General features: G+C 42.4%; 1 protein-coding gene across 4 annotated transcripts in view; it reads left to right on the top strand.

Annotated features, from left to right (window-relative positions):
* Positions 1 to 4,765: 4,765 nt before the first annotated feature.
* Positions 4,766 to 15,828, top strand: part of ajm1 (apical junction component 1 homolog) — an 83,104-nt gene continuing 72,041 nt past the window's right edge. For all 4 annotated transcript variants that reach the window (XM_033646762.2, XM_033646763.2, XM_078162206.1 and 1 more), the window contains exon 1: positions 4,766 to 5,000. The gene's annotated coding sequence lies outside the window, so the exon portion shown is untranslated. The remainder of the gene's footprint in view (positions 5,001 to 15,828) is intronic.

The raw sequence follows: 15,828 nt of genomic DNA, 5'->3' as shown, positions 1-15,828 counted from the left end.
ACCTATCCTCATCTCATTCTAGGCGTCGACTGGGGGGCTTCCTAACAGCACGGGCTTATCCGAACACGAGACGGAACCCCCACACTGAGTCTCTCCGCCCACATCTACACCTCACCCAGTCCGACCCTCCTATGACGTCATCTCCATCCCGTTCATTCACCTGCAAATCTGCACTCCCCCATTCATCACCACCCCATTCATAACCATTTCTCTGACAATCACATCTTTATTAAATCTTTAAACTGCATATTGTTGTGGTGTGGTCCTTGCTAGTGAATCCCCGTTAAAGGTTTTTTTGGGGAGAGTTTTTCCTTATCCGCTGCCAGGGTCCTAAGGACAGAAGGATGTCATATGCTGAAAAACCCTGTGAGGCAAATTGTGATTTGTGATATTGGGCTTTATAAATAAAATTGATTGATTGATTGATTGATTGATTGATTTAAAAGGGAAATAAACAGGCTTTCCAACGGTATAAGATTTACTGCCAAGAAGCATTGTTACAACAAAGAAATATTCTACCAAACACAAATTTCCTTACTTTTTGTGCTTAGTTTATACATATATAAGATACAGATACAGTTAACAGTGACAGGGCAGCAGAGCTGTCTAACAATCACCTGCACATGAACAACAACCTGCATTCTGTATTTATAATCTGTACTGTGTCCTGCTCAGAGTCACACTATATGATTATATGTTTTATATGATTTAGTCATTATTTGCCTCTGTATTTATTGATATTCTGATTGTGAGTTCATTATTTAATAACCCAGAATATAATCACGATGTCTTTGAACACCTGAAATAATTTATTCGATCAAATGTTTCAACTCATCAACCCGACGCTCAAGAATGATTAGCCTCAGGTGTGACTGAATGGAAATGATGATCACTGATGTTTAAGTGTTTCTTGATGACAGACGGACTCTCCGTGACTTTAAGGGCCTGTCCCAATACCTCCCCATAGCCCTACCCCTTGGCCCTACCCCTACATTTACGCGTTCCCACAAGGGGTAGTGGTGTCCCAATTCCTTTTTGTGTGTAGGAGTGGGGGGCATAACGAGGGGTAGTGGGTATGAAACTAGCCCTGCGGAGCGAGGGATTTCAGATGCTGATTTGCCAGCGAGGGGTAGACGTCGCCATGGCTACCACCGAGCAAGAGACGGGGAAAAAAATTCATACATAGCTAATGTTACTGTCGTCAGGTTGCTTGTTAGCTAGCTAGCTAGCTCGCACTATCTGGCGTCTGTCATCTGTCCTGTTCTGCAAAATTGTCGGATTTTTCACATTACAATAACAACAATATAATGCCAGCTAGTATAACTATGCTGCCTTGTAAAGTTAGCTGGTTAGCTAGCTAGCTAGCAGGGGAACTGCCCATTGGTCCGACAGCCCATTGTTCCGACCATATTAAATCCATTGTTCCGAAGTCCGTTCCGAAATCATCATGATGCCCTGTGGTTAAGGTCTGGTTAGGTTTAGGCACAAAAACCACTTGGTTAGGATCAGGAAAAGATCATGGTGTGGGTTAAAATGAAAAAGAAAGTGACAAACACATAAGCTGTGAGCCTGCTCCGCCTCAAGCCTTTCCCAGCTGACCCAGAGCTGGTCGCGGCACACCATCAAGGTAGAAATACGCCCGCCGGGAGCCGTTCAGCACTGCGGACCGTCGGACTAATGGGATGTCGGACCAATGACCTGGACTTGCTAGCAGAAGTCCCCTGTCGTCTGTCATTCATCAAATGAAGCATGATGAATACAGCAAACACGATAGGTAGGATGAGCTCAACCAGAGACTCCATTGTAGATGCCAGTTGGAAATGTAGATGGCTCGCAGCTTCCTGTTTAAAATAGTTACCTATGCGTGAATGTAACCAACGCGGTGACGTAGTGAGTGGTGTCCCATTTCCTAGGGAAAGATTTCAACCCCTACCCCTCATTGCTTCATTTCGAGGGTCAAGGGGTAGTGGGCAATGGCTAGGGGTAGGGCCAAGGGCTAAGGGGTAGTGGACAAGGGGTTGGTATAAGGATTGGGCCTAACTGTATCGATAAATGTAGATAAGGGAAGTAATAGATTGTGAGGAGAAAAATCTGTCTAATAAATGAAGAAAGTCGCTGGTTTCCTTTTCTTGTACAGATTTTTAACTCAATGGTGAATCAGAGAACAAGTAAAATATAAAATGTGGCAGTGATACATTTGAGTTTAATCTGTTATCTGTCTTCCCTCCAGAATGACATTCCACTGATATTGTGATGTATCAGATCAGTCCGATCAGCTGCTGCGCTGCGCTGTCCAATCAATACCTGATATCCAATCAGGAGGGTTTGTCGGTCAGTAAAAGACTTCCGCGAAGGCTGCACTTGTGTGTCCTCGCTTCCTTCCCCGCTGAAAGCCTCCTCTCAGTCAGTGTCTCCAGACGAGAGCTCCGCAGCTCAGAGTCAAAGCACAATCGATAGGCAACAGCGAGGATTTTGATTAGGCAGCAAGTAAGATTGAAGTTACTGAAAATAGGGAATAAAATGTTAAATGACTATTATTTTTCTGTACAGAGTTGTATCAATGCTAATAGTTTAGTTTGCATCCTAAATGCCTATGTAAACTGTAACGTTGCTAGCCGGTGGTGCAGCTAGTCAGAGAGCTAGCACTAGCTGTAGCTAATAGGTCTCGTAACGTTTGCTGAGGCAGAGATAAGGTGCTGTCATGTTGTCATAACAGTTGCCTTTAGCTAGTAATAAATCAGTTTTGGTATGTAACATTAGAAATAACTGTTGCAAACTCCTAGGTAAGCTTGTTAGGCTACTCTATATCTGTTTTATTGTTTTATGAAAATTCTGAAACTAATGTGTAAACTACAAAAACTTGAGAATTAAAAGATATGATTGTGGAATAATGGTGCTGTAATGTGTGGATAATATTATAAAGTATAGAGCCGCCTACAGTTATTATACTGTTATCATCTGTAGGCCAAATGCATCAGCTCAGGAAGCTGATTAAAGAAACAGTCATCAAGATCATCTGATCTGTAGCTCAAAACAGTATGCAAATTAGTGCTGAAAATTTTTTCAGCATGGTCTCACATGTTCCCTACCAAAGCTCAAATCAAACATACGCCCCTGACCCAGGGTGTTTCCCAAAGTCAAGGAAGGATCCTCAAATCCCTGAATTTGAAGGACGCTACGTCATCAACCCCTGCTGAAGGACAGTTCAAATGTCAAGGATCCTTCCAAATTTCACAGAGGACTAAGTCCTTCTTTCAGAGAAATTCCAAGGATGCATGTGTGGATCCTCAGCGGGTATAAAATCCCCACAATGCTTTGCTGGAAGTGAAGGCAGGGCCAGGATTTAGATAAATATGTCATTTATTTGAATTATATCTCCAGGATATTTTATCAAACAAGTGTGAAAAAGTATACAGGACCTCATAATTTACACTTTCCAGTGTGTTCACCACTGAATGAGACTTTTAAAATAACAAGATTTAGATAAAACATAAAAGTTTTTAAATCGATCATTTAAAGCAGAGATGGAGTACAAGTGTCTCCTCCCCCCACTATTCACATGATAATGACAAGATAATGGCTTTCATTCTGTCAGCTTCAACTGGTGTATTTTTTAGGGGAATCACAGTGAGACTGGCCTCAGTAAAGATGTTAGAATATCCTGCGGGTCAAAGCATCACTCATTTGAGGTGAACTTATTTCAGAGGATTACCCGGCGGTATAATGTACAATTGGGGCGGTCAGCTGTTTCACAGCAGCAAAGCTAATCAGATCAGATCCGCTATTCATATTATTGTAGCGGAGTGTGTGGTGGTACACACATAAAATATGGATCACTTTGAAATGGCAGAATGATTCTGTGTGTGAGTCTGCGCAAATACTGTAGTAATAATTTAGAACTATATTCAGCTGTTGTCTTTATTTCATTACTCCACAAGTATGATCCAGAAATATATTCTCCCTACAGTTCCATGACTCTGAAAATACTGCTACATTTGGTAAAATTGTACAACATTAGAGTGCCAAAATGATCATAGTACTCTGAAATCCCCTCAGTCTGCTGAGGGTTAATGACATATACCTGGGGACAGCTTCTTCCCTTGCTTCTGCAGGATCCTTTCTTGGGAGGACCCGTCCTCCCAAAGAAGGATCCTTGACTTTGAGAAACACCCTCGGTATTGGGATGAACCCTGTGACTTGCCGCATGACCTTTCACCTGCAGCATGTGAAAGGTCATCTGTAAACTCTCTGGCAGTAGTCAGGTCATGTATTTATTGCAAAATTATTATCAGTTTTTTACATGGTCGTCTTTATAAGTGCCATGGAGGAGTTCACAAAAACTAAAAACTAAAACAAACAAAAAAGCCATGACAAAAGGGCACTTTGGACATAAAGAGCCAGAGAGGCCCTAAGCCTCCCCCTCTGCAGGTACCTGATCAAATGCTAATTAATATTATGTCAGCTGACTCGAGTTTACAGTTTGCAAAACGCTAGTAGGAAATCCTGTCGGTGGCGCTGAGTGCAAGGTCATGGAGGGCCTCTAAAATGTTAATGTTTCTTCTTCCTGGGAGAATCAGTGCGCACAACATATTTCCCTTATGGAAATATGTTTGTCACGGGCAAACAGATGGAGGACGTAGGCAATCACAGTTCCTTGGCGGAGATTTAAAGCGTCAGTGCTGCAGGCGTGATGGAGGCAGAGAGAGAGAGAGAAAGAGAGAGAGAGAGAGAGAGAGAGAGAGAGAGAGAGAGAGAGAGAGCCAGGGTGGGTGGTTGGGTTGTGGTTACGGCCACATAGATGTGGATGGTGCAGCGGGGTGGCGCAGCGATCAACCAACGATGGGAGGAAAAATCCGCGAGTCTGACCAATAAGGCGGATATTGCAGTTTTACCTCTTGCACATGTCCAATGTCGTCATTGGGAGACCACAATCGCACTGCCTCGTATCGCATCATTGACAGAAAATGGATAAGCAGAGGCTGGCTGTCCGGACTGATGCGGTAAGACATGAGGCGTTTGATTTGCAGTACCGTGTGTTGGCCTATGCAGGGAAACACAGATTATGCATTTTACCTCCACTTGCTGCAACCCATCGTGATGGATTGCCCTTTCTCTACATTTCTGTTTAATTCGATGCGTTGATCACACAGATTTAGCACACATCTGTTTTCGCATCCGTGCACTTACGGCATTAACAGTAACCGTTCGAAGCTCGTAAAGCATGTTCGGTTTGGGATCGCACAATATGAGCACAGAGGGATGCGGTGGTTTTGTCCTGCTCATTACTGTCTAATGCAGTCATTTGGCTGATGTTGGAAAAATGTGTTCCTATCCTTGACCACTGACATCATCCTCATCAGGATTCTGGCTCTAGGCAGCAACTCTTCATGCAGCAGCAGCAGCAGTCAGGATATACTACGCAGTGTTTGCTAGCTCAGCGCGTTAATGCGACGTTTGTTCGGACCTATTGCAACCCAGGTTAATTTAATGGATTGTTGCAATGTCACACAGGCTGCATGGGTTGCTCTCATTTTGCCAGAGAAGTCCGGCAGAATTGCTTAGCCAGATGTTGCAGAGTTGTACAGAGGCCACAGTATGTGTGCAGACATACAGACAGTCAGACAGACAGATAGATAGATAGATAGATAGATAGATAGCTTATATTCAGCTATATGAGTGAAATTTAAATACAATTTTTATTTTTGTGCACCCAAAATACAGACCTTGCATTAATTAAAGTTTCTAACTTAATTGTATGACTTTGGAACAATAAGAATTTCTCAAATGTATCTGCCCATGAGGATTTTTATCTTTTACCTTGATGAGTTATCCTATACATTTACTTATCATTTAGCCACACTGTGTCAAAAATCACTGACCAGTGATCATCACATAACTATGGAGCCCTTATAAGTCCAGAAGGATTTACTGGAATCTAGCGGTGAGATTGCAGAACTGAACCTTCTTCCATGTGCCAATAACTACAGTGGCCAACATGAAAACGCGAATGGACCCAACAAGAGCCAGTGTTTGAATTGTCTGTTCTCGGCTACTGAACAATATAGCAAACTCTGTGGAAGCCACCTGCTTCATATGTAGATATTCAGTGTTTCCTATGGAATTGGAGTGTACAGCCTAGTTTCCAGCAAACACTTTCAGTATGGTGCCTTTGGAACCAAAAGTAACTCTGCAGACAGGTTTTCCACTGCAGACAGTACTCTTAAATCTGGGTGGGGTTGTTGTAGGGATGTAACGATATGGAAAATTTGATATCTTGATTATAGTGACCAAATTATCACAGTAAACAATAATATTGCAATATTTTTTAAGCGCTGTAAAATGTCCAAAAAATAGATATATTGAAATAACTTCACTAAATCTTGTAACTTCCTTATCAGACTAAAATGTTAACAGCCAAAATCTTATATTAAAATGAAACTTTCACATTAAAGGGGCAAGGGATTGGCACAGCAACAGAAAATTTTATTTTAAATGAACAAAATATGTAAACAAATTACAGGAACAAAGCTTATTTGTCTGGTGCATTTTAACAGTCAGCAAAATATGTAAACAATTTATATATTATTTATTTATTAGCACAAGAGGAAAAATATATAAAACAAAACAATGCAAGAGTAGAACAAAAAACCTACAATATATAGAATAGATATCACAAATGTGCAGGAGAAACCAAAAAAATCCTAAGGGCAATGGTCATCATTACACAGAATAATTCACACATTAGAAGTGTGCATGTGAGTCAGAGGATTACCTGTATGACAAAAGGAGTGCATGCTCTTGGTTAACACAGGGTTAACCAAGAGGTTAACCAAAGGTTAACACAGCAGCGTTTTATGTTGTTTCCTTGAGCTTATGTCAAGACAGCATAACTGACCATCTATATCGATTCTAGCTCGCCATACAATAACCATAATCACAGTGATTCAATCATAGTTGATCTCAATTAGCGTTACGTTACGTCCGTTTATATTCTGTCGGCTCCGCTCAGTGTTTACAGCTCCGTTTCGTTTTGAAACACTTAGCTACTCTTAGCTACTCAGCTAGTATTAGCTCCTAAGTGTCTTAAACGAAAACGGAAAACCTAGTTGCCGTTTAGGAGGACAGATATGGCTCAAATGTCCCGTATACGTCGAGAGTTACACATTATGACAATCTCAGTAAAACCGAAGTCCCTCACACAATAACTGACGTTTGCATAGCATAACTTGCATTGGCTGTAAAGCTGTGGATGATGGTCACGGAAATAATCCAGCAGATTTGTAGTGTTGCTACCCTTCGCAGCAACTTTGTTTCTGCATGTTCTGCACACAGGATAGTTGTCCTCCACCAGCTGTCCCTCGGCATTCTTCAGAAACCCAAAGGACGCCCAGACCTCAGACTTTGTGCGTTTAGTTGGGGGGGAAATGTCCCAAATGCCGCTATCACCACCAATAAAAACTAATGGAACTGTCAAAGTTGTCATGTTGAAATTTGAGGGGTGTTGATGGATTCACGTCGTCAACTCATGCATTGAGAAACATTACAAGTAAACGTTCCACCTTAAAAGTTGCCAGTTATTTTTTTCTCAGTCTACAGCTGCTGCAAGAGGCAGCAAAACATCCTTTCATTTTACAGTTATAGTTAACTAATATATGTAACACTTGGCACGGTATGAACAGTGGTTACATGAGCCTCAAAACCAGCCACAACTCAGCCCTGAGCAAGAGTGACCATCCTCTATTGACCAATCAACATACTGCAGTGTTCACAGCTCCACCTTTTAGTACCAGATCTGTGTGCTAGGTACCCCAACAGAAGGGTGACCAAAAATGGGGACGGTATAGAATGGTTCTATTTAGGGCTGTAGTCTCCTGGTCGTCTAGTTGATTATTTGGTCACTATGCTCTCGTCCGACCAAATTCTCATTGGTCGAATAATTGCCGTGTTACTTTCATAAGGAGAAAAGTGCTATGAAAATGTGGGTGTTTTCAAAACACCCCCGTTGTTGACAGAAAGTTGAACTCGCCCACCCTCACGCTCAGCGTCGCGGTGACGCAGACCTCCTGTCTGTTTCTGTAAGCTGAAACCATTTCCCTTGGTGAAAACGAAGCTTGTATTTACTTGTATTTCACAGATAAGAAACAATAAATTGTGAAGACAGTAAAGCCTCCACTAAAATAGCATTTTAAGTCGTGTGTGTGATTTATCCTTCAGAGATTTATACTTCGGGATTTATCCTGGCTTCATATGAGCAGAGGAAATCTCCGCTCGTCGCTAGGCTAATGTATACAATGTAAAATGCCATAGGCTGGCGCTAATAACATTAGCATGTGGTATTGGTGGGGGAAATGTGTCCAGATAAAGACAAGTGTTTGTCTGTCAGTCCTGTGATTTATAGTGGAGCCAGTTTACGTACTTGTGTTTGAAATTGTCTCTATTAAGCCATATTTAATGTGTGTTTTGAATCAACTATATAAAAATAAATAAAAAACTTTACAGCACTTAACACAGTCCTCCACCACCGACTGGTGTTTTGGAGGTGTAACTGCAAAGTGACACAGACACACCACCGCAGAAGCATTCTCGGAACCCATCGGCTGTATTCGGCGTCTGACTTCTGGCAGACGGCAATACAGCCTCTGGGGGCAGACCCCCGATTTTTTGGCATTCCGGTTTGGAGGAGGCGAATTTCCATTTCCGACTTCCGTTTCCTCCCCCCGCTCATATAAGTAAATATGCTGAACCATTGTGATGGATTCAGAGTTTGCAGTGACGCCAATTATGTTCTGCCTCGTTAGTTCACCACACGGACCGTTAAACCTGGCAACAACTGCAGCCGGCTCAAATGTGATTGGTCAATATCACGCGGACTACAAACAGCCTACAATCGGAAACCAGGGCTCTTCCGCTCTTCTTCCGGAGGCAAGATCTCCGGGGTTTGCCCGGATCTGCACGTTATTTTTACTTCTGCGGTAGTCTCTATATACAGACTCTACATTCAGCGAAGTAGTAGTCAGAAGTAAGTCAGAAGTAGTCAGAAGTAAAAATAACGTGCAGTTGTTTTTTTTTTCCCAGACTCGTCGATTAGTTGAAGATTATGTGTGACTTTAGTCGACCAAGGATTTTCTCTGGTTGACTACAGCCCTAGTTCTATTGGAACCATCCACAGCATATAGTAGAAACAGAAAAATGCGCACTGAACTGAACTGAACTGAAAAGTACTAGACTGCCGCCATAAATAAATGAGTATGTGGGAAACCCTGGATATTAATGATTCATTCTAAGTTAACAAAAACACAATGATTCTTATTTTCACATGATAATTAACTAATGAAAACATAGTTATGAATAGGCAGCCATAACTATACCATTTCTGCCAATACATGCTCCTAAATCCTACACACTGCACTTTTAATATCCTGTAAGGTGATATTTTTTAAAATAGGCTATCACCTTATCTTGTTCGCACAAGTAAATTATCTTGTGTGCACAAACAAACAAAAGGTGGCATTAATGCTCTAAAAGTTGTAGCCACCCAAAATTCACTGCTACAAAAATAGATTAAACCAAATCCATGCACACTAGTATCCAGGTTCTGAGTGCTTTCTTGACTTTGATCACATTTTGGATGTTTACAGGGATCATTGAGCAACGTGAGTATTTATATCTCTGTCAACTTAATTTGAACCTTTTGAGGTTTCTTATTCATCTGCCATTTGCACAGATGTGTCATTGAGTCTTCCACACACCTGCCATTCTCAGTGATTTCTGTATGGTGCTGAACGAGCTGGGGATTATAGCTGTCCATACACTGCAGCATTTAAACCCTGTCAGCGGTCATGGATAATAAGTATTCTCTATTTTTGTTGGCCTATACTGACTCATTTCATCATTATGTCTTTTATCATCATATTGTTTGTTTTTCTGACTAGTTAGTGTAAAGTTCACCAACAATTGCAGACATATCACGGTTGAGTTGACACACATTTAGGCTGTTCAGAACCAGGCTTACCAGGTTACTGTAGCTTTAATGGGATACTCCAGAATATGTTGCACTATGGCTGTACTTGAAGAAGGTTGATACATCCTATGAAGAGTATAAACTGAATGAAATCAGCCATAATTTAGTCCTGGAGGGGCCAACTTTTCAGAGAGGAATATCTGCAGTTACTTAATAGCTGGTGAAATAGGCTGATCCATTGGAGCAACTGTTTGTATGTGAGTTTACATACACATACATTATGAGATGTCCTGACACATGAAAATAATGGTTAAGTGTGGGGTGAAGAATGCCACAACAGTAACCAGTTCAGTATCCATTAAGAGCATGTTCATAGCACACACTCTGTGTCCAGTGCTAATGTTAAGTGTCGATGGAAGAAGTGTCTGGAGCAGTAGGAAAAGCGTCTTTTATGAAGCACCCTCCCCCCTAGGGCTGTAGTCTCCTGGTCGATTATTTGGTCGCTATGCTCTCGTCCGACCAAATTCTCATTGGTCGAATAATCGGCATGTTACTTTCATAAGGAGAAAAGTGCTACATCAATAGCTTTCCAGGATTAATCCATTATTTCCTGCGGTGGGAGGGACTGGCTGAGTTACCTGTGTGTGTGTGTGGGTGTTTTCAAAACACCCCTGCTGTGTACACAACGTTGAACTCGCCCACCCTCACGCTCAGCATCGCGGTGACACAGACCTCCTGTCTGTTTCTGTATACTGACACCATTTCCCTCAGTGGAAACGAAGCATATATTTACTTGTATTTCAAAGATAAGAAACAATAAATTGTGAAGACAGTAAAGCCTCCACTAAAATAGCATTTTAAGTCTCGTGCGTTATGTATCATTTTGGGGATTCATACTTCGGGATTTATCCTGGCTTCATATGAGCAGAGGAAATCTCCGCTCGTCGCTAGGCTAATGTATACCATGTAAAATGCCATAAGCTGGTTATCAGGCTGGTAAAAATCACCCCCAAAAAATCCTCTCCCACACCAACCGACGATTTATTTAGTTGGATTTCCAATACATTCATTGGTGTAGGTGTAGGTTCTGCAGGTAAACGGTATATACCCACCTCTTTTTCTGGCCTTTTACAGTATACCCACCTATCAGCCAAATCCTTATGTCATTTATCTTATTTACAAGACGGCATGTCATTTCTGTTTCTACATGGTTGCGCATTTACAATTCTCCTCTGCTCTCTGCGTCGCGCAAGGCGGAGTTCCCCCCGATGCACGTGTGCGTGCACACACACGCACACACACACACACACACACAGACATGTGCACGCACACTAAGGCTGGTAAAATAATATCGGTCAAAGGTCGAATAACCGTTGAATATGGAAAAAAAAAATGGACATTCGGTTATGAAATTTAATATTAGATTAGTGGGCGTGGCTGCCGCTCAGAGCATGGGGCATGCTGCTGACTCTCTTCCGGTGTGTGTGTGTGTGTGTGTGTGTCTGTCTGTCCTTTACACATGTATGTACGTCTCTATGTAGCTATCTATCTATGTAGCTTGAGCACTTGCGGTCACGTGTCATAACAAACCACCAGCATTACACACAGTAAGCAGTGAGGAGGAGAACACGTTAACATGGCCGAAAAATAGTGCTGCATGATTAATGTAATCGCAGTTGTAATCGTGATGTCAGGCTGTGCGATTACATAACCGCATAAAAGGCTGCGATTTGCAATTTAATGTAAATAAATGTTAATGTGTGTGCCTGTGAACGTGACTCTCCTGCAGTGTGTGGAGTTTGTTGTCATCACGCCCACAAGCAAACCTGGTGTGTGCAGCACATATGGTCAGGTGACCACCCGGCGTGCAGCAGTGACCAACATGAACGCTGAAGAAGAGCATGAGCACGACCATGAACAGGCTGAGTTGTTGGCGGAAAAAAACACAATGTCAATCCTGTCTGGAATGATGTCAATTCATTAAAAAAGTGATCAGCCCCATATATATCAGTTTGTTCTAATATCAGTTGTTTTAATTATGATAGATTAATTTATTAAAATGCTTTACAGGTGATCTGTAATTTATGTTCATGGTTTAACCTCCATTTGACATGAATTCTCCTGTAAATCAGCATCATATCAGTTTGACCTGTCCCCTCAACTACACAGGCTGAATAAACTGTGCTTGACTATAAGGTTCATATTTTCAGAGGAAAAACAAATACTAGACAACAGCTTTCATTAAAGATCAGTCAGATACAGTCAGGGCTTCACATCTGTACAGATGTTAGTTTAAGAATCCTCACATCTCACTGACCACAAGTCTCTGTGTTGCTAAATACTTAAGTAATTAAAAAGTCCAGTGTTAATATACAGTAGACTCTGTATCTAAAACGTCATCTTGTTGAGTCGACATCTAAACCAATCAGCTGTTAGATCAGGTGAGAGCCAGGCGCTGCAGTTGGTGGAGAGCAACTGCAGCGCCTGGCTCTAAAAACTGCAGCCGCCTCGCTCTCGCGGTTTTATCGCCGTCCACTTTTGTAATACGTCAGAGCAAGTCGGGATGAAGTCGGACACAAAACTAACCAGTATGCATTGTGCGCCGATCGCCGGTGATTGAATCTGTGCAGGCCTGGCTCATCTCGAACGAACCTAGTGTTAATGTACCTCCATGCTCTGAACCCCCGTAGAAGAAGAAGAAGTAAGAAAAAGTATCATGTGGTGATGCTGGCCAGGTATTGCGGAGCCTCCCGCAAAAAAACAAAAAACTGCCTGGCTGGTAAGTGAAAAAGTTAGTTTTGGACCATGTTCACAAGTAGGGTATTTACTGACGTGTTTTATTTCGTAGAACAAAACCTGAAACTCACTTAAGCTTTTGTTAACCACAGACCTTATTTGAGGCATTTTACCAAAATCCCATTCAAAAAACGTATTGACTTTTAGATGAGAGAACCGGAAGTGCTAAAAGCGCTAACAGAGTTCTGGATTTACTGGCACACTCTATGTACCACAGTATTTGCTACAGTGACATTACTACGCGCATGGAAATGTTTAAATTACTGAAAGCAATTTTAAAGACTGACTTTAAATATTTGAAATTAATCGTTAAAGAATAAATCACCTGGAAAGCTGGCACTGCTCCACCTAATTTAAAAGGTAACTTAGCCTACACAGAGTGGTGGAAATGTCCATGCAGCTGCAGACGGGTGCGGCTGGATGACTGATGCGTACATGCTGATTTGGATGCTATCAGAGCCGATCCGCGCAGTCAATAAAAACAACCCGTCCTGTGTTAGGAGTGTATGTCGCTGACAGAGAGAAAGAAAGAAAAGGGAAAACAAAGATAGAAAAGCAGCGTACACCTCACATATTTATTTCTCACAGGTGCACACACGTGTGGCTGGCATGCAGAAGCACCGTCTGTGTGTCTGTGTGTCGAGGGTGTGAGCCGCAGCTTCAGCTGCTCAGGTAGAGAGGCTGTGTAGCCCGCTGTGTTTTTTCACTGATTCGGTTCTGCAGGTTCTCTGCTGGTACACTGGAGACGGGGATCAAGCAGTTTGTCTCACTCGGATAGATTGTGCTTTTTGGTTCATAGTTTATGATTGACGTGCAATCGGCTTTCCTTCCTTTCCCTCGGTCATGAGCATGTCATCAAAATGCGCTGTCGTCACATTATTCATGACGTACGACGTGGATTGCCAGGAAATATCCGATCTGTCTGTTTAGATTACAGACCTATTGGCAGATATCTGATTCATATCCGATATATTTCCACATATGAAGGAGGCCTGAATCTGATTTGACATCCAATATCTTGCGTCTTTTTCCTGTTCATGTTACAGATCTGAACTGTGTCACTTGAGAGGAAAAAATCGGAATTGGGTCACTTGATCCATGTAGTATAAAGTAGGCCTTATATGGCGATACTTTGGATTCAGGTATGGCGACGTTGAACAGAAAGATGTGCTGTGTAAAAATTTAAAAGTGGCCACGCCCCGCGACAACACGACCAGTCTATATCAGCACTTGAGACAGCACAGAGAAAAGTAGGAAGAATGCATGCCAGAGAAAGCCAAGCCGTGTAACGTTAAAGACAAAGGGACAACTGAAAGCCTCCAGAGCCTCATAAATCAACATCCAAGCACAGTTACGCAAACATTTGTAAGTGTCACGGGGAAATCACGGACTCCATAACAAACTATAATAACAAATGAAAAAATTTAGCAAAACTTTTCTCGGGTTCGGCCCACTTGACATGCTGCTGTGTTGTGTTGTGGCCTGTTCACGTGCTGGAATTTGTCATTTACGTGACAAGGCCTGAACACAACACAGGCTCGCTCCGCTGTGTGTACAGTGCCGTGCTGCGCTGCTGTGCAAGAGCCGTGTTTGACTGTGCTCAGTCTGTTGATGGTCATTTACACACTGTCCATAACAATAACTATGTCAGGTCAGGTCAGGTCAGTGCCCCCCTAATGTAATGGTAGGGGAAACACAGAAATCGTGATATTGTCCACCCAAACTGAATTCCACATTTTTATCAAATCGTGCAGCACTACCGAAAAACAACCAAGCGAGCCCGAAAAGGAACCCGGGAACTCCGGGGAAGCCAACGACTCCACGCCGGATGGAGTTATTACTAAACCAGATAATCTGAAAAGTGATGTGTGGCAATTTTTGGATTCTGGTCAGACTCATTGTAGGAGGGAAAGTTGTGAGCAAAGCCAAAGCAGTTTGCAGGTTATGCCATTACGAGATGACATGTAGCAACAGTACCACGAGTTTGAGGCTGCATTTACAATCTTTGCACGCCAAGGAATATAATGAAAGCAAGGATGAGACAGAGGGACCGGTGTCCAAATAACCAAAGCTAACAGCCTTTTACAGCCCATCTGCTGCTCTGCCTACTGCAAAACAAGAAGCCATCACCAGAAAGTTAACTGCATTCATTTGCAAAGACATGTGACCAGCAAGTATAGTTGATGGAGATGGCTTTAAAGACTTTATCCACAAAGTCAACCCACGTTATCAAATCCCATCCCAGGCGACTATTAGCAATAGGATTGTTAAACTGTACGATGCCATCGCCAAGAATGTGAAAACCATGATCAGGGGGACATGGACGTTGTGTTGACCACAGACGGGTGGACTTCCCTCGCCACAGATGCGTATGTCATCACGATGACTGGGAAATGAGGAACTTTGTACTTAAAACAGGAGAGCTCAGAGACAGCCACACAGCAGAGAACGTGGCCAACTGCATTATGGACGGGCTGGGGGAGTTTGGAGTGAAATGGGAGTCGGTCATTGACGTGACAACAGACAATGCATCCAATTATGTGAATGCAGTGGAGAGGCACATGGAATGCATTAATGTGCCGTGTTTCGCACATTGTATTAACCTGGCTGTGCGCAAAGGCCTTGGGTGAGAGCTATAGAGACGAGTCTTAGCAAAGTGAAACACGCTGCTGCCCACTTCAGCAAATCAACCACACATAGTTTCCTCCTGGAAGAGAAGCAGAAATACTGGGTGTGAAAACGGACAAACTAATCAATGACTGTCTGACCAGATGGAACAGCACTCATGACATGATTTGTCGGGCACTGGAGCAGCAGGCACCGGTGGCTGCGATCATCCTGGAGAAGAAGCTGGCCAACCTTGAGCTGTCGGCGCAGGAGTGGAGTCAGCTAGAAAAAGTGAGTACTAAGCGGCCTATATATAAATTATTTAAATGATCATAATAATTATTATAATTACTATTCCTGACCTGTATATGCCTACACTACAGTTAGAAGTTTGATCAATAGGCCTACGTTACTATGCTGTTGTTTTTTTCTTCATATAGAAATATTTATATTATGTTACATTT

This window comes from Epinephelus lanceolatus, chromosome 19, assembly GCF_041903045.1.
Source record: "Epinephelus lanceolatus isolate andai-2023 chromosome 19, ASM4190304v1, whole genome shotgun sequence".
Lineage (NCBI taxonomy): Eukaryota > Metazoa > Chordata > Actinopteri > Perciformes > Serranidae > Epinephelus > Epinephelus lanceolatus.
The sequence above is the reverse complement of the archived record's forward strand: the minus strand, read 5'-3'. Positions and strand labels throughout refer to the sequence as shown.